This window comes from Rissa tridactyla, chromosome 2 (assembly GCF_028500815.1).
Source record: "Rissa tridactyla isolate bRisTri1 chromosome 2, bRisTri1.patW.cur.20221130, whole genome shotgun sequence".
Taxonomy (NCBI): domain Eukaryota; kingdom Metazoa; phylum Chordata; class Aves; order Charadriiformes; family Laridae; genus Rissa; species Rissa tridactyla.
This window is the reverse complement of record NC_071467.1, coordinates 66,121,935-66,145,456: the sequence shown is the minus strand read 5'-3', so window position 1 is coordinate 66,145,456 and position 23,522 is coordinate 66,121,935. Positions and strand designations below refer to the sequence as shown.

General features: G+C 42.6%; 1 long non-coding RNA gene across 1 annotated transcript; it reads right to left on the bottom strand.

Moving 5' to 3' along the window:
• Positions 1–15,254: 15,254 nt before the first annotated feature.
• LOC128905497 (uncharacterized) lies at positions 15,255–23,097 on the bottom strand. The gene is made up of 3 exons (XR_008464886.1): positions 20,369–23,097; positions 18,257–18,459; positions 15,255–17,978 (listed from the first exon to the last, which is right to left on the bottom strand). It is a non-coding gene; the product is annotated as an uncharacterized LOC128905497 (long non-coding RNA).
• Positions 23,098–23,522: the final 425 nt, after the last annotated feature.

Sequence of the window (23,522 nt, the reverse complement as noted above, 5' to 3'; positions counted from 1 at the left end):
TTTAAAACAACATTGGATCGACGTTAAAAACAACACTCTTCCTGGAGACACAGTGTTAGGCTGTGGCCTCAAGCCATGACCATCATTGGCTATAGAGCAGAGAAGGGGCAGCACGTGTAGACCTGGAAGCTGTGTTATTAAAGGAATCTGATCAGCTGAGCCAATATGTCTCTTGGAGATTCAGAGCAGAACAGAGAAGAATGCTCTGTGCCAAATCACTCATTGCCTCACACCTACCCCATCTCACCAGACCTCTTTTAGGAAGCAACAGCAACAGCAGTGCTACTACCCTCGCGTTTTTATGCTTGGACACTGCACAAAGGCATGAAAGTCCCTGCCCCAATGCTTCTGGGAGCTAGCAGGGCTTTTGCAACAAGTCCCAGGAGATGGAAGGACTCTTTGCGTCTCCCCTCTCTCCATCCCCCCCTCTCATGCATACATATGTATGTATGCACAATCAGGTCTTTATTTAATGGGACTTGAATTTACAGCACATTAGAACAGTGTGTGGTTTGTACAGAAAGTGATAATACGGATTTAATTAGTTTGATCTTGCTTTCTGTGCTAAAACTGAGTATGTTTAAATGATTATTGTGGCATTTCTTCTCTATTTGTTTTGTATGTGTCATAAATAATAATACAATAAGTTTTCAAATGTCTTTTCTGGTGGCTATTAGGCTATGAAGCAAAATGGGAGTGCTCAGTGGAACACTAACAATAACTTTATTGTTACAGTACACTTAATGCCAAACAAATCTGAAATCTAGATGACTTTACGAATTTTAATCCTTTCACCCATCCTGAAAATGCTGACGCTTTTTGTATATGGCTATTACTTAACAGTTCAGAAAAGCGAGAGACAGCTAATTGGGACAGAAATCCATTTAACCTCACCTAGACAGCCAAAACTTAAGTCTCTTGTCTAGGCTAGTTGTGCCACCTCTTCTTAGTCAAAAGCTAATCTAACTCACCATCCATCTCTGTGACCAGATGGGCTCTTTTCTATGAGAATATAGTTTTGAATTAGGTTAAGCCAACTCTAAAAATCTCACCAGGTTGTTATATCTAGAGAAGTCCCTTCTTTCAATCTCAGTGACCTGTGTTACACCTAAAGGATACGCAATCCTGAAAAAGTATGTGTGGGCTCATTAATACTCAGCAGCATGTTTTCTTTGCCTGGATAAAGCCAATCCAGGGCTACTGCAGGGTTATGAGGATGGAAGAAAGGGTTATCTTTAGGGATCCCACTAAGGTTCAATCTGCCATTCTTAGGGAAGATTGTCGTAACAGACTGATTACTGCAATTTGAAGAACCTGATTAAAAATTCCTTAAAATTTTGGCACAAACTGTGACACAAAGTAAAAATCCTGAAACTTAACAGCAAAGACTATTCAAACATACCAGAAGAAAAATTACAGAAAGTGTAAGTTTAAAAAAAAACCACAAAGGTAACGTAGAGATTTACTGTGATTTAAAATAGCAAGGGAGTCAGACTTTTTTAGAAAATAGATATCTGAAAGGATTCTGTAGGAATGAGCTCAATGAAAGGTCAATCAGAATGGAACTGAGGAAGAATAAAGAAGAACTGGATGTGCTAAACTGAAAAACATAAATACAGATACAATTTATTTAGTTATATCCAATACAAGGCATTTGACAGTGTTTACCTAAAATCACTGTGTAGAGAAACTATGGGGAAAAAAACACACTTATTTTCTTTGTCTTCATGAAAATTTTTGGAGGCATGTATCAGACATATTTCATTCAGTTATTTGAGGAGACGGATTACTGGGAGATTAAGCTAAATCTAAATTTTAAAAGAATATTTTTGCAGGTCTTTTATTTTTTGATATGAAACCAGGAAATGTGAGCCTTGGTAAGTCAGAGCAACAAGCATTAATGTAGTACTTCACCAGCAATTCGCCATCTCCTAGTTAATCAAACCAGGTTGACAAAGCCGGTGTTCAGTTCACAGGACCCTCCATCAGGTGTTGATGTCCTTTCCACCCGCACACCGGATGGAGCGTGGTGCCAGGGACCTTAGCCAAGGGGTAGTGTCTCACAGCCCTGCCACAGTCCACAGCCTGAGTTCAGGATGCGACCCAGCATCCACGAGCACACATGCCTGGAACTGTCATGGGGAACAGCCACTTTGCAGGGCCCCTTGGTGAGTAACTCTGCCCACGGGGCAACTTTTCTTCCAGAGTCACTAGTTTGTGGAAAAGAACTGGTGAATATTGGCTTTTGTAGCTGCTGTCAAAGGAGGGCTTTCCTTCAGCATCCCAATGCCATCTCCCAAGCCTTCTTTTGCATTTTTAGAGACTGTTCTTTTGTATTCATGGCAGGGGAGCACCCTCTGGACAGTTGCCCATCCCAGGGCTTGTTCTATAGAGCGGGACAAACAAGATAGGAAACCGTATACTTGGAACAATGTGCATAGATATGTACAGGACTATGATCTGCTCCCCACAGTCCTACACAAGATAAGTTTCCCAAGGCGCAAATTGTTGTGTCCTGTGACAGAGGGGGAAAAAAGCTTTCATGTACTGGGATTGCAGGATTTGTTTTATGAGGATTTCTTAATATTTTTTGTCTTTTTACATCAGGACTATTAAGCCCCTGAAAGACATTTTCAAGACATTGTATGCAGATTAATGCAATGGCAGATTACAAATTTAGGTGCCCAATTAATACTGCCAGAGGCTCAGTCTCTAGAGGACTAACTAAATACAGTTCTGAACATGGGATTTTTGTGCTGTATATGCATTTGATAACTTTGTTACTCAATATTCAGGTTAGTGTGGTGTCTAGTGCAGTGTGGGAGGAACGCTTCGTATTATATTGCAGATAAATGCATGGAAATAAATTTATTCTTCTATTAAAAAATTCATTATTGGCTTAAAATCAGGATTTAGTTTGAAGTTTCTGTCCATTTGCTTAGGCACTGAATTCAGATGTCACTGATGAAGCTTTTCCTAACTTGCCGGTAATGCTGCTGGCAGCTCTCCCTTTATCTCTGTTGCTTTCCACCTCCTTGCCTGGACAACCATTTCTCCTTTGCTTTGTGAGTCTCTACTCTGTACCTTGTTCCTTTTTTCTCTAGTACTTAGCTTTGAAGCTGCCTCCCTGGGGGTGTTCATCTGATGTTCTTAACAAATAAAGTCTAGCATTTTGTGAAACTCACACGCCTTTGGGTTTCACCACAGACTCAGATCACGGTCAAAGTTTTTCTTAGATTTATTAACCTTCTTAAAGGGACTCAGTCCTTTCATACAAACCCAAGCCACTGCTTACTTTCTTTATCTAAGACCACAGGAACCCAATGGCTTCATGACATTTTGATAGAAAACAGTTTGGAGCAATAGTTTCTAAATTTAAGTAATCTACAAGCCTTGTAGGAAATTCTGCGGATGTGCATACATGAAATCATATACAGAAAAACTTTCTGGCTACATATAATACTCTTACATTTGTCTTGTTTTAGCCGCAGGTCTTGTATTATCTGTAGTATTGTACAAGTTTTAACTTACCTTTAGCAATTTTGCTTAAAGCTATCTCTCCTACACCACAAGTGTTGTCACATGGTTTCATTTTATCTGTGGTGTGCACACATTTTGCCATTTTTGGTGGGTTTTTCACGATCAGCTACTCCAACAAGTACAGTATCACTTATGACTGACTCATTAACCATGCAGTCATTTCTGTTTGAGTTGGTTTTGCTCTTGGTAAAAAAATCTTTTATCAAAATAGTAAAGCTGAGCAAATAATTTACATCAAGCACTTTACCTCCTCCCAGGAAATCTATGACCAGATTGCACTTATTTGTCAATTATTAATCATTTATACTTTCCCAACACTAATTCATGCCTTACTATATAGATTAATTACAGATATCCTAACCAGAAATTAATTTCCTTCACTCTATAATTAGTCATCAAGGTCAGATCACTTTGTTTCAAATCCCTGGTCCATGTCATGCACAAGCATTCTTTACTTAGAAAAATGAAAATACGAGTGCCAGTAAAGTGGACAACCCTTGAATGCTTACAGAAAAACACACACCTGTGTCTTTCCAGGTAAATGGATTGTGTTTTGGTTAGCATTTCCATTCACATTTACTTTGTCAGGTTGTGAGGATGCTAACAGTGCAGCAGGGAAGGGAGGCCCTCTTCTGTACATCGGTGTGCTAGGCTATTTTGAGTCTTCAGTGCTCACCTTCAGCTTCCATGGCTATAAGGCCTGGAGATGGCTAGGCAGTGGGCAGGTTCATGCAGGGATGGGTCGTCATTGGCAAAGGTCCTTATCTTATAGCTGCCATCTCAGAGGGTAGCACATGATCCTGCCACCAGCACCTTAAGTGGATAGGCATATTGGTCCTAACATAAAAATGATGTCTCTGACACAGCTGTGCTTTCTGTTAGCATCCCTGTTTTCTGTGGTAGTGAATCTGAACAGGTATTTCTATGGAGTTGTCGCATGGGCTTGGCTCGCCGAAGTTGGCAAAATGGCAAAGCTGTAAGAGAAATTAATGCATCTGCATCTAGAACTGATTTCTACTTCAGGTCCCACCCCAGCATACAGCAGACGGGAGGAAATTATATTATCTACTTGATAATTTATTCTAGGAAATTGTTTTGAGTGCAAACAATCAGCGAGAGATTTGTCTTCCTTATTCAGCAGTTACGTATTCTCTGTTCTCTGCAGAACACGGTAATATTGTGGGGTGATTTCCTCACTGTCAGCTTATAAAAATACCACACTAATTTGTTGTAGTTGGAGTGGCTCTGCCGGGAACCCTTCCAAAGCAGTCAAATACCTACATGGACTGACTTGGCTGCCTGGCTTACTACATTCACTCTAAAAATGGCAGGGTGAGACGTATTAGAACATACCAGCCTAGTCACCATCTCCCTGCTCTTGTACTCTTCATAGTAAAATCAATGCACATTGTGCTCTCAGGCTGGGGCTATTTTTAGGTGTTATTTTTCCACTCGGTCTGCAGCTGTTTTCAGTCACAAGCTTCTTTAACTAAAACAAATACACAGTCCTTGGCAAAGAAGAGGTTGTAAAGAGGACAGAAGTGTGCACATGAATCTTGTGCCTGCCTCACGCAGTTTTACGTAGTGAGGGTCAGAGGGGAGCAAAGAGCACCCCGATGTCCCGGGAAGCCAGGGTCAGCACTCACCATCACGATTAGCCCTACCTTCAGCCCTCTTCCAGAATGTCCGATGAAGGGCAGGCTTCTTGGGGCAGAAGAATGTGGGAGGAGGAGAGCTGGAAGGCTACCAGACTCAGCATTATCTGCAACACCTCCCTGAGAGATACTCACAGTCACAGTCGTTGCTGAGCCTTTTGCCTTCAGGATGCACGAGCTCCTTCAGCAGAATATGCACTCCCATCAGACCTGCTGGGTTGTTGTCATTTCCCCCTTCCCTCTCCACCTTGGGGAATGGAGAGAATGGAAAGAATGGGAAGAGCTATCACATGGGATGCCTCAGAAACGGTTGGTCTCTGAGCAGGAGCTCTGACTTTTGGAGCATTTCCTAAACTCTGCAAAGCACAAGGGCCGAGTTTCCCTTCAGTTACAGGAAGGAAACTCTGTTTTATTCTTTCTTCCCCACCGCTCCCACTTGGCCCCAAGGCAGCAGTGGAAGTCCATGAGGCCAGAGCTGCAGATCCCTGTCTTCAGTGTGGGAATGGCTTGGTTGAACTTCCTGTCCGTTTAAGAGCAGCAGAGAGCAGATTAATCCAGCTATGTCTTTTTTTTGGTAAACTGAGGTTAATGTTCTATTAGGATACGTTTGAAATCAAATGGGCATTATGGTAGCCAGCCAACTGCTCTTAGTTTTTTGTCAGGCCCAAGTGGTGGAGAGAAGTGAAATGGAATGATCGTATTGTCTGAAGCCACTCCCATCCATCACAGTGGACATCTTCACTGTCTACTGTGTAAGCAGACAGGGTACTGAGAAGGCACAGGTCTTGAGATGTTTCTTAAGCTTTAGAATCGTAGAATCATAGAATTGCCTAGGTTGGAAGGGACCTTTCAGATTATCTAGTCCATTTAGTGCTGCATACAAGCCGTGAGAAGCTGTACTTCCTCTCACAAGTTTCTCACATCATAAAATACCAAGGTTGTTTTGGTGAATACAAGGAGATGGGCAGGCAATATCTTCATTTCTCCATCATCCCATTCAACCCATCTGAGAAACCTCACTGAAATCGTGGGCATATTCTGCTGGATACCATGTGCTATGCAGATGCTGGAGGGATTAGGAGCTCAGATTATAAAACCCCAGTTGACCGCCTTAATCCGGCAGAAGGCACACGTCTGACATGGAATAAGGATCAGAGTGTCTTGCAGATAGCACACTATTCAAAAAGCTTTAGTCTGTGATACAGGCCCTTCACTGTGAGACTGATGCAAGTAAAAGAAGTACAATTTTAGCTTTCCCTGTTTTCACTAAGTAGTATACTTACTAGTGTCACTACATAAAAGCTAACTAGCTGTGGTGGTAATTAAAAAAAGCTGCACCATGAGAGTCATTTATGCTTGTCTTTTGACTCACATTGTTGAAAAATCAGCTTTTGGTAGAGTTTACTGCTTTGTTGTTTAATATGGAAACTTTCTCACACTGTTCTCACACTCTCCATTAGGAGAAGTGCTGCCATCCTCCATGTGGACTGCCGAAACCACAGGTATGAAGTGCCTTGTTGTGCTATACTATCAAGTTCTTCACTGGGTTTTGTATGAAAAGCAAACAAAGACACTTCTTCATGAAATCAGAAGCGCCAAGATTATATTTCACATGTGTGAGTCTCCTTGTTTTTATTAAAATTAAGTTTGCTCATTTGCCATTTTCAAGCTAGTTTGAAATGAGGATCACCTTGTATCCTAGGAAACACAGTGAGAATTTTATATGTGATCACATTTTTATCCATGTTATGAAAAAAGCAGATGGTAATTAGGTGCATTATTCATAGGAAAGCTTGTTGAGCGCAGTGTCTGTATGGTTCCAGCTTCGATTAGAACTTGTTTGGAAGAACTACTTCATACCTTTCAATTGCCCCTCATTAAGTGTAATCATTACTCTTCTGTGGCCCCAGCATGCTTTAATTTGTGCAAAACAGCAGACACAATATTATTTAGAAAAAACCCCAGCAGATTTCTGGGGTCCCTTTCATTCTACTTGACATCAGTGTGACCTTTCTGTCCATCTGAATTCATTATTATTTATTGTGGTTGTGAATGCGCCTTGTAAGAGACCACTTGGCAGTGGGAGATGTGCAGACCTGTCCTGGTTCAGGGACTGCAACAGATCCATTGGAAGAGACCAACTCACCCACTTAGATCGTGCAGAGGATGCTGACGGCACACTTAGAGGCTGGGCCCAGTTTGCATAAGAAGGGCAGGTGTCAGGATTCCTGTATCTCCAAGCCTTCCACCACAGACAGAATGATGGAGCAGAAAAGGCACAGCCATGCTGCAACAACAACATGTCTGCACCAGGGTCTATGTTAGCTTGATGTTACCTACATATTTGCCTATTTAGGTGAAGTCCTAGATCATGCCCAGCAGGGTGACTAGCAGTTGCCAGTCAGCCACTTGGCTAACCAGGGCTTTCTTCCTCCCCTCCAGGGATCTTTAACTCCTGCTGTAGGAGTCCAAGTCAGGACAGCTTTTTGGGACCCAAAGAATCCAGGGCAGTAAAATCCTTTTGCAGAGTCTATAAATAGTGACATCCTCCATTTCCCAGTCTGACTTTCTCACAAACTGGGCAGTCCTGTAAGTACTAGGACAAAACCTGGGTTATCCAAAGTTAGTGAAAAGCCAGACACTAATACCTCTGCCTTTTGCTAAGAGAGAGCTTCAGTTCCTCTTCAAACAACACATTTGCTGCTGCTCACTTTGCAGCCGGATGCATTCTAGCTCCCATCCAAACAATTACATTGCCCAGTAAACAAGACTTGTTCTCTGCTTTCCCGTTTAGAATCTCATACTCCCAAGAAACAATCTGGAAAGCTAGCATTAGCTGCTTTCCCTTCCACCTTTGGTAGTTTCTTGATCTGTTCACAATTAAGCTTTCTGTTTGGATAGGACACGTAGGCAGGTGGTGGCAGCTTCCCTTAACATCTGCGGGAAGGACAGTGGCTGTGCTTGTGCTGCCAGATCTCTGCAGTGCTCAGCACAGTTGAGGTACTGCTGTCTCAAAAAGCTGGCAGGCCTTTGAAGCAAATCAGGTTGACATAATCCCAGGAGATCACACTAAGGATGTCCGGATTTCTGTTAGTAGTTCTGCTAAAAGCTCACTATAGTTCCCTCCTTCTCATTGTGGCTTTTCAAATGCCACAAAATGTAGCCATGGACTTTTTGTCTCAACACTGAGAGTTCGCTGTGTCCCGGTGATATTAATGATCCCATGTGAATGAGCTGATGCACCACATCACATCTCTTTGGGGATGCAGACACTTCCCTGTCTCTTTCCAAAACATGAATCCAATATTCAGTTCCTGTTTCTCAAAAGGTCTTCAGTAAGCTATCCCCCTCAAAAGTAAAAAAGTAAATTCAGGTGTTTCCACCTAAATGGCTTTGCCACTGAGAAGACAGAAATGTACACAAGAAAATCCAGTGGGATGATCAATAGAGCTGAGTTATACCAGGGTGACTGGATGGGACACCCGCTTCAAAGCCTGACCGCCATTTGAAAACGCCCACCCTGAAGACCCCAGAGCAACCACATGGATACGTATATTCTTACAGAAGTACAAGGTTCATCTGCAGCACAGCTTTTCCAGTGATCCATACAGTCCTGACTAAGGAACGACCCAAAACTGCATGACTGGGAAGTAGGATCCACCTCACACAAGTGTCCTTGTTTCTCACCGAAAAAAATCTTGTCAGCCTAGCCCAGTCTTGCACTTGGGCTTCCTCCAGAGACTTCTCTGTAAAAGAAACCCAAGAAGTCCTCACAGATGGCACTCAGACTTGGAGATCTCCATATGGAAAATATTTTTGGAAAGACAAATAACTGTAACTGGGTCAGACAAGGAGATTTTTTTTTCATACTGCCCCTGAAAATAAAAAGGGGTAAGGCTATTGTTTGTCTGTTTATGCTATACAGGATCTTCTGCACCCTTCCACAGCATGCTAAAGTGGACAACTAAGGACATTCAAGTGCATATTAACACTTGTATCATGCAAGAAAGCGCTTATGTGCATGTGCTTAAGAGAGAGGCTCTTTAATCTTACCAGTACTGTAGATGTCCATTTTATTTATTTTGTGTTTAGAATATTAGCAGCTTCTACTACGTCATCTGTATTTGCTTATGAATAAATTTCAGCATTTTCCTTACTGACAAACTAATGCTTTTAATGTCTTCTCTCTCCTTTGCAGCAGACAATACACTTAGACAGTGTCAACTGTGTCCTGCAGAAATAGATTGCTTTGAAGTAACCATCAATATACAGATACAAGGGTCCAAATAAACCTGGTAAAATATATACTTGACTAAACAATGCATCAACACATTTGAGATATTTTTTTCGCATTTGAAATGTTTGCCAAATCCCTGACTGATACAGTAGATAAAATGGTCCTTAAAGATTCAACACAGCCATCTTCAACACTCATCTCCCAGAAGCAAGGCAACACAAACCCACCATAAAATCAAAATAATTCAAATTCTGTACTCTGCTAATCATAAAATCCAAGAAAAGTTTTCTTTCTCTGTTCTTCACTCAGAATTCCTCGTGCCTCGAGTAGGCTACCATTTAAAGTCTCACCGTGATTCCCAGTATAGATATTTATCATTCATTTTCAGTCTTCTGCCATCAGAAAAGTTGCTCTCCTCTCTAATAACTCAGGTCAGGAATGACATTAAGGCTTGTGACAAGATTTTTTTTGGCTAACCTTCTGGTGCCTCTGGTAATGAGATACTTGTATTGCAGAGACCTATCAGACAGCTAAAGGCACACAAGGCACACATCTCTAAGAGCAACATTTCTGTCACTGCTGTCAATCTCATTTCACGTAAGACCCCAGATGAACTTTCCTCCTTTCCTTCCTTCCTTCCTTCCTTCCTTCCTTCCTTCCTTCCTTCCTTCCTTCCTTCCTTCCTTCCTTCCTTCCTTCCTTCCTTCCTTCCTTCCTTCCTTTCCTTCCTTCCTTTCCTTCCTTCCTTCCTTCCTTCCTTCCTTCCTTCCTTCCTTCCTTCCTTCCTTCCTTCCTTCCTTCCTTCCTTCCTTCCTTCCTTCCTTCCTTCCTTCCTTCCTCCCTTCCCTTCCCTTCCCTTCCCTTCCCTTCCCTTCCCTCCCTCCCTCCCTCCCTTCCCTTCCTTCCTTCCTTCCCTTCCTTCCTTCCCTTCCTTCCTTCCTTCCTTCCTTCCTTCCCTCCCTTCCTTCCTTCCCTCCCTTCCTTCCCACACTTCACACCAAAGCAGGACACTGCCCCAGACTAGCCTCCATTACCACAGAGGTCACTGATGACCCAAGTGCACGTCTGGGCAGCCAGCCCTGGTTTAGGTGTGTGTTTCCTCAAGCATCTAGTGATGCTAAGTCCACCTCATCCCCAGTTGCCCACAAAACAGAAAGTATAAATGGCCGTTATTTGTGGACGTACCTGTCCTCTTTCACAGGCAGCGGCTTGCTGTCATTATGAAGAGCCTTGGTAAGAGAAGTCTATAAATTCTTTGAAGGGGAAAACAGCACCCTGTGAACAGATCTCCCGTCCTGAGGGAGCAGTCTGGTGTAGCTGCTGGCCAAAGGCCATGCCTCATAACACAGCTCTGCTTCTCAATCACATGCTCTCATTTAGGAAAAGTCAATTTCTGAGCCCATCTTGATGTAAAGAAACAAAAAACCCCAATCTACAACTGATTTTAGTCATGCCGCCTAAATTAGACGAGAACCTGAAACACCGTGCCTGGTGAGCGCACAGGCTGCTATTCATTTTTCCCAGTATCAGTATTCATATCTAAATCCCTAGCCTCAGGTGTCTGTCTCAGTACTGGACCTTTTAGCATCCTATTAATGGCCTTTTCCTAGGAAAAAAAATATTCGCCATCCCAGTCATCCCATCCAACCCAGCTACCAAATCTTTTAGACCTCCTAATTGCTTTTCCAGAACAGGCACGTGTCCCTGCTATAAGCTTTATCAGCCGAGTTGAAAATATGAAGCGAAGCAAAACAGATGGAATTTCATAACCAATTAAATACTACAGAGGGAACCGTAATGTGTAAGCTCCTCATTTTCAAACTGAAGTCAGTCATCTTGTTAAGCCTCCTTGAAGCTGTGACACAGCCCCCTATGGTCTCTTCTGCAGCCCCAAAGCTCAAGGGGATCCTGCACGTTGGGAGCATGCTGAGATCCTGCTGCAGGACTGAGTAAGACCTTGCTCCAAGGAACTGTAATCAGTGGCTGCACCTTCCCTTGATCTAAATGCTTCATGTGTCTTCTCTGCAGTGAGTCTGTGGTTCTTTCGGTATTCCTGAACCATCATGGGCTGATTTTCTGTGTGCCCGGTAGCGTGCTCAGTGTAAAAGTGGAATAACTATTAGAGAAGATCTTTAAACAGATAGAAGATGTTGGGTCTGTGGCCAAAAAGTAGCATGGGCTTGTAAAAGATAAATCCATGCCAAATATGGGTGAGGAAATTCTATGGCACAAGGGAACGATTAATGGGAAGAGGGACTCCCTTGGTCCAGGCTTTCACTCGTTTCACAGCTGAGCTTACGGAAATCAAAGTTTGTTGTACCCTTAAGTGAAAGGAGGACCTGGACCAAGTGAATGACAAGACAGTAAGATCAGCACGCACGAAGTGACGATTAAGCTTAAAATATCAAGGGTCTGGGGATTTTTTACTAAAACGTCTGATACCTGGGTCTCACAAAATCTTACACATTAATTCAAATGGGCTTGTACAGATTTGTCACAGGGATATAAATGCACTGATGATGCAGGGAATTACCCTGCAAGAAGCTGCACAGGCCATCGCTTTGGACATCATCGTCAGTGGATTGGAGGAGGGTCTAAGAGAAAGCTGGATCCTGTAGAGTGAACTCCCAGCACACTGCCTGAGGAGACCCACAGGTGCCACCAGCATGGGCCACTCAAACGAGAATGAGAGATCTGCAGCACCACCAGATACTGAATGGGTGGGAAAAGCTACTATCCCACCCAGGAGTGAAGTATGTTGCATTGGCAGGTGTCTCACTGGGGATGTAAAAAGTAACTAACTACTGCAGATAAGCAGAAAAGTTGAAAAAGTGAGCTAGGAGGGTCTTTCGAGAGGGATATGCTCCTTGCTGAGGAGCTGATCTTCGGCTCTGCCCACACGCTCCTCCTGAAGCCAGTGTGCAGCACGGGGGAAAGCCAAGAGGAAGGGCAACGAGAGATGGGGAGGTTAGGGAAGGATGGACCAACGCCATCCCTTTCTGAGCTGCGCAAGCTTCCCGTGCCTGTATGTGTGTTATTTGTAAGAGAGAGGGAGAGAGAAAACAACTCACTCCTTGTTGTGAAAGGTTACAGGAGTAAAAAGAAACACAGAGGTAATGTAAGAAAGATGTTTCTAGTTAGTACTGGTACAGCAATCAATTGAACGCGTGTCAATTCCCTTTCTTCCTCTCGTCGCTCAATATATATATATTTAGATGTGAGCAGAGACATTGTTAATCTCAGATCCCAAATGCCACTTTGATAACTGCCAAGATTTTTTGGGGGGGACTGCTGTAGCAGCAATAATATGACGTTATGTTTTCTGTCCTGATGGACAACTGTATGTGAAGTGCTCCTGTCTCCAATATGTACAATATTTCAAACTTTCCTGCCAAAAATAAAAATGGAAAAAATCAAGAAAGCCTTGAGGCAACAATAACTTATTTGACATCAAGTTACATGGGTTTTACATGTTTATTTCCTCAAATATTCAATTAAAAGCTTACTTACTGTGGCAGATGTCATATCACATGGTGCATATGCTCCCTCTCCAATACAGAGCAGCTTTTTAGAAATGACTGCCAAAATGTTGTAAGAACTTTTATAATGGTTTCAGGATGAAGCATAAAATGTAATAAGTCACACATTTCTTGTGAGTATTTTATTGATCATTTGGTACTTGCTTTCTGTTTGGGGGTGGGGGTTTTTTGCTTTTTTTGGCGGGGAAGGAGGACTTTTTTCCATGCAAAGAGAGAGAAAGAAATTGTTGGGGTTTTGGAAACTGGTCATGGAGGCTTTGCTGTGAAAAGATGGATGGAGTGACCTGAGTGAGACGGGTTTCTTTTGGTCTGCTCTTCTTCCCACGTGTGAAACGCAGAAAGATGCTTAATTATTACTAAGAAATACTTCAGTAAATGCAGTTCCTCTGAAAGCATTTTACTTCTCTGAAAAAGATTTCTGAAAATTCTATTGTTGGCCATTTGGTTAGCTATTATGTGGGTAAAGACAGGCTGATTTCCAAAATCCCTGTCTGATTTCCATTCATAAATTAGTGCACGTGTTAACCAAACTTAGATTAAGTATTAAACAGATGTAATGCATCTACATCTATCCAAATCGGGTATAGCCACCTGTTATACCTCACACTGTAAGCCAGTCATTAGTGACTTTCAAGAAAAAAGATGTTTTCTGGTTGACAGAGTCATTCCATACTGGATATACTGCATACTTTGCCATAGCATTTAAAATCAAGCCCTGGTTCAAGGATGCTGGACTACCTACATAAGGGTCTAATCAGCTATGATGATCTCCATGCCTTTCTTTAGGCTGGTACCAGTTAAACAGCTCTGAGAAAATCCCAAAGCATCATGAGAAAAGATCTGCAAAAAAGAAGGATGAAGGGAACAACGCTTGTATTAGCTTGTGCCCGCTGAAGCCTTGTATAATCCCAAGGAACAGGTTCCCTGGAAAGATACTACTGTCTCGTTCAGCAAAGGAGCATCAGACCTAGGAAGGAGGGTGAGTTTTTACAACATGACCATAACACATGCCAGCTGACATGTTACACGCAGGACAAGAGTGAGGCAGTAATATGGATCTGTCTTTGCTAGCGTCGGTGCCTGCTCCAATCTCTATAAACAACACATGTCAGCGCTGGATCAATATACTTGAAATGACAGAGTTTTATGGATTTTGAGGAGCTTTTAGGACAAAAAACAATAATTCCGAAGTGTCTTCACTGCAGAGTAGATCCTGACTGTCACTTGAACATGGTACTTAACTCTCTGCGGTTGCCCACAGAGTCTTTAACCCTAACTTCACAGTGCTTTCAACCCAGGACAGCTAGTGTTTAAATTTAAGGTTTTATTTCACTTCAGCATGGGCTTATGATCCGCTTTCTTTGCCACAAGAAGATAGGCTAATCAAAGCCCATGGCTGCGAGGCTCCCAAAATGTTTCTCTCTCCTCTTCTGGAAACGATTCAGTGCTGAAACTCCATGCTTGACTTCTTCCTACAGAACTTCTACAGTATTCAAGCAGAGAAGCTATGCACAAAAAAAAAAAGACTAGGCAAAATCACTTGTTTAAGATGAACAAGATAAAATCTGTGTTAGGGGTTGCCCAACATCTAGGAGCCCAACACAGGTGAAGCTGCTTCAGCTCCATGTCCCCAGATCCCAGCAGAAGGGAGGCTGTGTATGTATTCCCGAGGAGCACACACAGACGCATACATACAATGTGCATATAAATGCACCACTGGCCACACAGACCAACGTACGCAGGAAACACCCACACAAATAAAAACATCATGAGCAGCCTGATCCTGTTTCCCTCTCTAGGTGATCAAAACGAAAGCCCATTAGTGGAAAACATATACATATATGCAGATATATACAACATTGTATCTGCATATATCCTTAGATACCCAGTCTATCCATTGGCTGACGGTTAGATCCCCGGTCTCCCCAGCTACTGGCACCTGCACATAGAATCATAGAATGTGTTGGGTTGGAAGGGACCTTTAAAGGTCATCTAGTCCAACCCCCCTGCAGTAAGCAGGGACATCTTCAACTAGACCAGGTTGCTCAGAGCCTCATCAAGCCTGGCCTTGAATGTCTCCAGGGATGGGGCCTCCACCACCTCTCTGGGCAACAAATAGGTGCCTGACACCTGCAGCCCCACTCCAACCACTGGTACTCAAACCTCCTCTCTTTCAGACACTCACACACACAGAGACACTACGCATCCCCCAGCAAGTGGCCTTGGACACTCAGGATACCCAACAGCTGTCCCCCGGCTCCCCCTGCCTCCCTGGTACCTCGTGCACAGGCACACACGTAAGCATACAGGTCTCTCTGGTAGCAGGTCCAGTCCTATGGTCTCTCCAGTGCCTGACCCTCAGACTCCTTGGTCTCTCCGACAGCTGGCTCGCAGCCCCTGGTCCCCCCAGCAGCCAGCTCCCAGTCCCTCTTGTCTCTCCAGTATCCATCCCACAGCACCCAGCCCCTCTGACACCCGCCTTCCACGGTCGGAGAAGTGTTCTCACCAGCAACCTCTACGCACGGCCAGTCCCTTCCAGCACCAGGCAGAGGAACACCAGAGCCAGCACACAGTACTTGCAATTTGGTTAAAACCAGATTAACCGCTTTATCTGCTCAAGTGACGGCTTTTTCACTAACCATTCTTTGGAGGGGATGTTCCCAGGATTCCACGGCTTGATATGCATTTTTTACCACATGCCATAGGCAAGTTTGCAATGAAAATTACTTTGTAAAGTAAGGACATGTTTTGTAAAAAACACAAGGTAGATTCTTTCACCTTTTAGAGGAACTTTCTATCCTAGGATCTGGAAAAGGTAAATGCCAAATGGTGTGCTGTCATGTAATTTCAAGCGGCGGAACACATTTCAGAAATGAACAGAAATTCTCCTCTTCTTAGATACTGTAGTTTATAACTTGATTCATTCAGATCAGCTGGTAAAATTCCATTAGGGACTACAATTAGATGAATAAGGACCCTTGCAAGTGCAGGAATGATGTTCACTTTGTAGAACCCAGCCTGTAAGAACACGTTACTTATCCCAGGTCTGACACAGTGGTGAAACAAACTGAACGAAGTATTTGAAGTTGAATCCTACTTTAAGCATAAGGAAACAGACTGGAATTAAAACACAAACACCACATTTTACATATATACCAATCCCAGTATTACTGATCGTTTTTTAATGCATTCCAAGCTTGCAACTACTATTCCTTGGAGACAATTGGTCCTTTGTCATTTTGATAGAGAAACATACAAAAGAGACATGGGAAGCCTTTTCCATCCGCCCACGTTTCCCCATTATTGTTGGACTGCTCCCTTCAGCAAGTTTTGAAATACATTTTGTGGTTCAGTTTCACACAAATCCAGAGTTTCTAGTTCCATTATTGATTTTTACACCAACATCCAAGGTGCTTCAGGGTTCGGAATTTCTTCTGTGACGCTATGCTATTTTTTTATTTATTTTTCTTTTCCCACTTCTACCACTACTGTAGTTGTACAGGGTGTATTGCTCTAACTCACTGACATTAAACCATACTCCAGAAGACTGGCTGATGGTCAAAAGTTGTTCCATACTGACCAGTGCCTTTAATTAAAAAGCCAATAAGATCAATGCCAGCAACCTCACAAGAAACTCTGAGCGTTGACAGCACTCGCATTAGCACGGCAACTTTGGGAATTGATCTTCTGAACTATCCATGTCCCTGGAATGCTGGGCTGGGATTCAAAACGTGCATTTCTGCCAGACCTTGTGAGGGATAAGAAGGTAACCCAGAATATGACCCAGAAAAGGAAACCCTTTGAAAGGGTGCCGCTCCACAGAAGCAGTTACCCAGAATTACTGCAACATCCAACTTGCAGAGCAGAGCTAGGAAGGAAAAAAAGTGCTGGAATTTATTTTCTTGCACAAGACTGAAAAACAGGGCCCCTTTGAAAGGCTGAATCTGACAGCAAAGTTTCCGCAAAAATAAATGGTGGTTTAGTGTCTCTATTGACTAATAACAACACAGGTGTACTCTAAAACGTGTGCTTACAAGCTTAGCTTGTTGAGGAATCAAGATCTGTACAACAGCAATTTCCTCCTGGATCTATCGGAAAAGAACCATGCCTACATTTCCACCTCCTTTTATCAAGTAATGGCTACTCCAGGCTCTGTCCGAAAAGCCTTCGCATGCTGGTGAAGGAGAAGAGGCATAAAGGTCCCTCTTGATCTTGAAATCTCGAATCTTAGGGGAACACTGTAGTCTGTACCTACTGCGCAGCTCCCTCCAGCCATGGAGTGAGAACTCCATTCCACTCTCACACAGGAATATTCCTGCCCACTCGCAACTACAGAGTGATAATGAATCTGGAAAATAAATAAATAACTAAAATAGAGCTGAAACATTGGCTGGGTTCCTTCAGGCATCAGGAACCTGGGTGCTGAGTCTTCTTTTATCACAAGCATTTGTGGAAGCCAAAAGAGAGTTTCCATCTTCTGTCCATACCCATATGGAAAAATTGGAGCTAGACGTAAAGTCAGCATCAGAAATTGCTCAAAATTACTCTGAGGTTGCTGAGAATTGGCCCTTTGAGGAACTGCATGCGCTAGCCTTTGAACCAAAGAAGCAAGTAGCGTATCGTCAATTTTTCTTTGTACAAATCCCAATCCAGTATCCAAAGAGAAATCTGGATCCACATTAAGAAACCTAAACTTTGGTTTCTACATGTGAGCCAGGTGCCCGAGATACCACTGCAGTCACTGGAAACTTAAAGGCTATTCAAACCCTCCTAAAACTCAATTGTGACAACTGGTTAGCTGAAGAGCTGTAAAACTACATCAAATTTTAAAGTCTAAATCTGCAAGCTGAATCCCACCCTCATGTCTCTCTGTGGCAAACAACTGGGACTGTGCAGCAACAAATGACTGTAGCAATAACCAGACTTATTACTGGCTCTACCTGGAACAAAGAACCTGGTCATGGAAGGGCTGGACATGTGCTCATACACTAATGAAACAGGTGATTCCTGCCAAAAAAAAAAGATAAAATGAACAAACAATTCTTCCCTTGATTTGACAGGTCAGGTTTAAGATCTTGTTACAAATACACTTTTTGATCTGGTTTATGGCGTCATGCTCAGTGTGTGAATAACTACGGAGGTGTTGTTACCAGCCATCCAGAAGTAGGAGACTGAATTACATTAGAGCTTTTGGGGATTTGTTTTTAATCAATCAGTGTCAAGGCACATCGCTTTCTGCATTTTGCTCCTCTGGGGTATGTAGCGGTTCTCCCCTTTGAACTTACCTGTGACGGACACTGCTCAATTTCAGTTTTTCTGTGGAATATTGGGACCTTCAGGTACGTCCATATTGCAAACGGGATCGATAAGAATGTTGATTTTTCCAGAAATTGCACACAATTTGTTTGAGGGAGAAACCACACTATGGTCCTGTGGGTCGGAGGCAGAAATGCGGACACTGACCAGAAAATATCACCGGTGGGAAATACTGGAAATCAGGAATAATAGTTTTAGTAATTTAAAAATTAGATTCTAATAAAATGCCTAAATATATTGTAACAGATTATTGGAAAGGAAAAGTCGCGTTCATGTATTCTTGTATGTTGTTAAAACTCCATAGAGCTGATTTGTTTTACATGTGAAGCAGTGACCTGTTCCTGCTGTTTTAACCGATTTTATTAATAAAGGTTTTTCTGAGGTGAATGTATCTGATACCAAAGACAAAGTCTCTAGGAACTGGGATAGTTTAGTTAAATGAATTGTTTGGGGCTTTTAACTCACCTCAACTCTGCTCTATTACGATTGAGAAATTTAGTCATAATATATGACATTGACTTAATTGTAACCAAGCTAGGAGATGGCACCTCTGGGCCTGTGATATTGGCCTGCAATGGTACACAACCAAAGGGAAAACACTTTTTTGCTAAAGATGCTATCTTTTGGAAAACTTTGCTTGCTTATCTGATCAATAATTAAAAGACGATGTCTTCTGAGCTGCCAGAAAAAAAAAAAAAGTACTTTAAACACGTGTGCAGTAACAGAAATTATTTGGTCCACTCAGATCTTGAAGTCCAATACTCAATTACTGGAGTCCATAGGGAAAGATGGGTACTTCCAGGGGTTGACTCTTTTCAGCTGTTAGACAGTTAGCTGCAGATGGGATGAACTGTCTCCTGCTTCTCTGCATTAATTAAAGACGAAGCCAAGATCACTAATATAGACTAAACTCCAGTTTTAGATGGTCACACCTGAATGAGGTTCTTCCCTTACACTTTTCTGATTTGGAAACCAAGCATCACTGTAGGGGCAAACTTTCCCAGGTGTATACTGCAGGTATATGTACCTACATAGGAGACTGCACGGTCCTATTCGCTGGGGCAGGGTTTGAGTAGCTTCGTCACAAGGTAGGTAAAAGACTATTCTTTCTTTTGACGCCTGAGACATCAATTGAGACTGCAACTGGTTCCCACTAGAGCCCGTGCAGACAGCATAGGGTTGTCACACACGTAAGCCCCCGCCACAAAGTGCAGTTCTCAGTAGATGGTGAACGTGCTCAAAATAGAATTGGCCAGGGGCACTACTAATGAGACAGCGATGTACCAGACGGATCGTTTCTTTTTCCTGGCTTTTGGGCCACGCGGGTCAGTTTGGAAAAATAAGTATTGGTCTTCATGCCAAATACTACCAATATTTATGTTCATATGAATATGTTCAGAATTTGTATTGTTTTGAGTCAAAGGCATTCTTCTTTTGGAAACATTTTATTGTCTGAAAGTTAGAGCTGACATTATTACCACGCTGCTCCCCGGATAAAACTGTTTTTGCAAATGTAAAGGCTAGGGACTTACATCAGGAAGGAAAGAAAAGCCCGTGGAAACATAGCATGGGATCTTGGCTCCATTGAAACCAATGGCAAAATTTTCACTGGCTTGAGCGGGGCTGGGATTGCATGCACTGCCCATGAATTTGTGTGTGCAGCTGCTAAAGCAAGTGTGACCATCTCCGGTGTGATTTCTGAACGTGAGAGAGAGTGTGGCTCACTTCTACAGGTTAATTGGTCCGTGCCTTCACTAAAGCTAGTGTCTTCCCTTTTATTCCCCTTTAAAAATATTTCCCTTTTAGAGGAATGCACCACAAATGAAAATTGTTCTGCTGCTGTTCTGTGCAACACTGGATGCGAATTACATGTAGTGAGTAGATGATCCACTCTGTAGGAAGTTCAAGACAACAGGGAATATTTCTCTGTCATTGTAAACAGAGTTAAGAATTACAGATGAAGTGGCCAGAACAGGGAAGTACGCACATTGACTGAATAACCTGAGCGTCGTGTTTTCCAATCTACTTGTTCTGTAATTGTGATTTAAACTATCTTTAATTCATCTTGGATTTACATTTACCTCTTTTGGTTTCTGCTCATGTACTTGGGAAATCTTAAAAACTGCTGTTTTCAGACTCACTGAAATATGAAAAAAAGTATGTCAGTTAAAAAACAAATGATACATGTGATAATAGAACACAAAGATACATTGGGAAAACATGAAGTGAATAGTCAAGTACCTGGCACAGATCAGAGGTGTTAAATTAACACACAGTGAATATGCAGAGTTATACAGAGGAAACGAAAAATGATCAGCAGATCCACTCAAATCAGTACAAAAAAATTGACTCTGACCTGGTGCGTCTCTAAGAAACACAGGTACAAGCCTATCCTTCTCCCTAGGAGAGGATGCTCTGAACTTCCTAGAGGCAGACACTCTAGAAGTGATTAACAACAGCATCAGCTGATCTTTGTGCAGTGTTTTAGAGATCAGCCTTCTCACTAAAGAGCGAGGTTAATAGATTTTCAGCTGTTTCTAGTTTAACTAACATGTAAAATGCTATGTGCAACAGACATGGTTTGGAGGCATTGTTTCTACATTCCCTTTTTAATTTTAGCAGCTATATTTTTTCTTCTTAATCCCTATAATAATCCTGTTTTGAGGCATGCTTAATTATTTAACTTTGCCATTCTCTCAGGGAAATTATGGGCTGACTTGCATGCATGTTATTAATACAAAGCACCATTTTGTTAGCTAATTTAGAATTTCACACCCACATCAAACAGGCAGATGTCTATAATCTATTATTTGTGACCCCGCTCAACTGCGCCGAGCGGACAGAGCCCGCGCTCCTCTTCTCCCTCCCCGCTGTGAGGGCAGCATCCCGCCGCCAGGTCCCCTCGGAAACCTGGCCCTGTGTATGCTGGTGCACCATCATTTGAATCTCCCAATTTCACAGCTTTTCTCCCTTAACGCCACGCTCAGTGGACACAGCTGGCTCCTCTTTTCTTTTTGGAAGTTGGGGGTTTTTTTGGGTTTTTTTTGTTTTTTTTTTTTTTTTAAATTCCTTCACTACTGCTTGATTGCCATTGGATACGCTCTGGCTCGGCGTATGCTTCTCAGCTTAATTGCGATCATTTCTCGCCCAGGTTTGGGCCCCCACCAAACCAACTGTCAGAATTTCTCCCAGAAAAGGGGGAAAAGGCAAATTAAAACTCTCGTCCCAGTTGGCTTTGCTTTTAATTTAGAAATGCAGAGTGTATATTTATTTCAAAAGGTTACGTGTCCCTTTTCTTCATTCTTGGCTCTCACATTCATTTTGTATTGCAGCTACTTCATTTTAAGCCCTGTGCAGCACAATGTTGTTTCTACTGTAATGCTGTTTAATGTAGCAACACAAACCTGGCAAGTGACCTGAATTTCACAGATCAACTGCAACCACACAGGAGACGCGGGGACCTGCAACAAGAATGTTTTGTTTCCTTTCTTGATGTTCTAATTGCTGCCCATGATCCAACTGCTCCCCCATCTGACCTTGCATGCAATTTTCATCACTTATTCTTTGGAGGCTGTCTAGATGTATGACATGTCTGCAATTCCTCTTGGTAGAATGCATATTCAGCACCTGATCGGCTACGTGTCTCTGGGTGTCAGACAGTCTAAATGGAGTCGTAACAAATGAATTATGTGATGTACAGGGTGTCTTCAAGTATGTCATAAGCATAGCGTATAAGCGAGATCCAAAAGGCAAAGCCCTACTCTGCTGAATATTTTGCACGGACCATCTGAGAGCCCAGATGTCCTAATAGAGCTTCTTTCTCAAAGTAAGCAAGACTCTTTAGATAACCCGAGTGGCTAGACTATTGGTACAGGCTTGTAAAACCTGACGATGCTTTGAATACATCATGCATCTTTCCCATGGTCGTCTTTTTTCTAGCACTTTTCTTCCCACAACACCTGAAGTCACTCGAACAGAGACATGGAAAGAGTGAGGATGAGTGCAGGGGCTGCAGATGAGAAACTGAGATAGCATCAGCTTCTTTTGCCAGTACTTTTACAATTCTATATATGTTCATTGTATTTTGCATCCATCAGCCAATTTCTCTCAGGGCCAGAGCAGACTCTACCCACAAAGCTTCTGTGCACTCTTGTTGAAACATGTTATATTTCTCCTTTCATTTCCTGTGGTTTTTGTTAGCTAGAGGACTAGATCATTCCAGACCAGAGCATTCATTTTCATTAAAAGTTCAAGATCACCCCATGAGTATGGATCAACCTAGCGGCAAGACTTAAAACTCTTGGTGACAGCTTTATTTACTCATGTTTCATGCACAGTATGTTCCTTATATCCCATATGCCTTCTCCCTCCGAAACAGCAACCTTACATTCACGAAAAATCAAACTTTACCAATATATTTTTAGTATACATCTCTACATTACTAAATGCAGGTCTGACCTGGAAACCCTCCTGCACAGTTAACTTTGGGAATGAACAAAGGAAGTTAATGTGGCTTTTTTTGGGGGTCTATTTCTACTTTGTGAAGGTATTCTTTTTTATAACAGGGGAACACCAAACCAGTGACTGGATCAAGAGGGCCCGAGCTGTCTGGGACTACTCTCTTCAAGATCACCGAAGGAAGAGGGGGAGCCCTCAAACGTATTTTCTCTAATTTGGCCCTAAACCCAGCCAGCCAAACGTCCAGGAAGGGGGATGCTTTCAGGTCCCTTGCAGTCAGACCTTCTGGTCCCCAGGGGCAGCACCCTCTTCCTTTCTAGAGCCACCTGACAGACTCTCTGCCTGGAAGATCTCTTTGTTTGTTAACTTCCCCATCTGCTGCTGCTGGCATGGTGCACCTACAGGCCATCTCTGGCTGGTGCCTTGCTTGATGGAACCTGTGCCCCATGGCAAGAGGCTGTGAAGGATTTACAGATCCTCCAGCAAAGGGCTGGAGATACCTAAATGTACTAGATGCTGAGATATGCTTTTCAAAGTTAGATGCTGATATTCACTTCCACCAACTGAAAATTTATAGCAGTTAGTCCCTAAAGTGTGTTTGCTTACCCTGTCCTGATATGTATCATGGACTCAGCTTTAGATATACCCCATCTCATTCAAACATGGGAAAACATGTTGAAACAAACCGGACGGAGACAACACTGGCCTGAATGAGTTTTTTATCAGTTCCATAGCTGGCCATATCTTAACCTTAAATGAGAAAGCCGCAGTGGACTA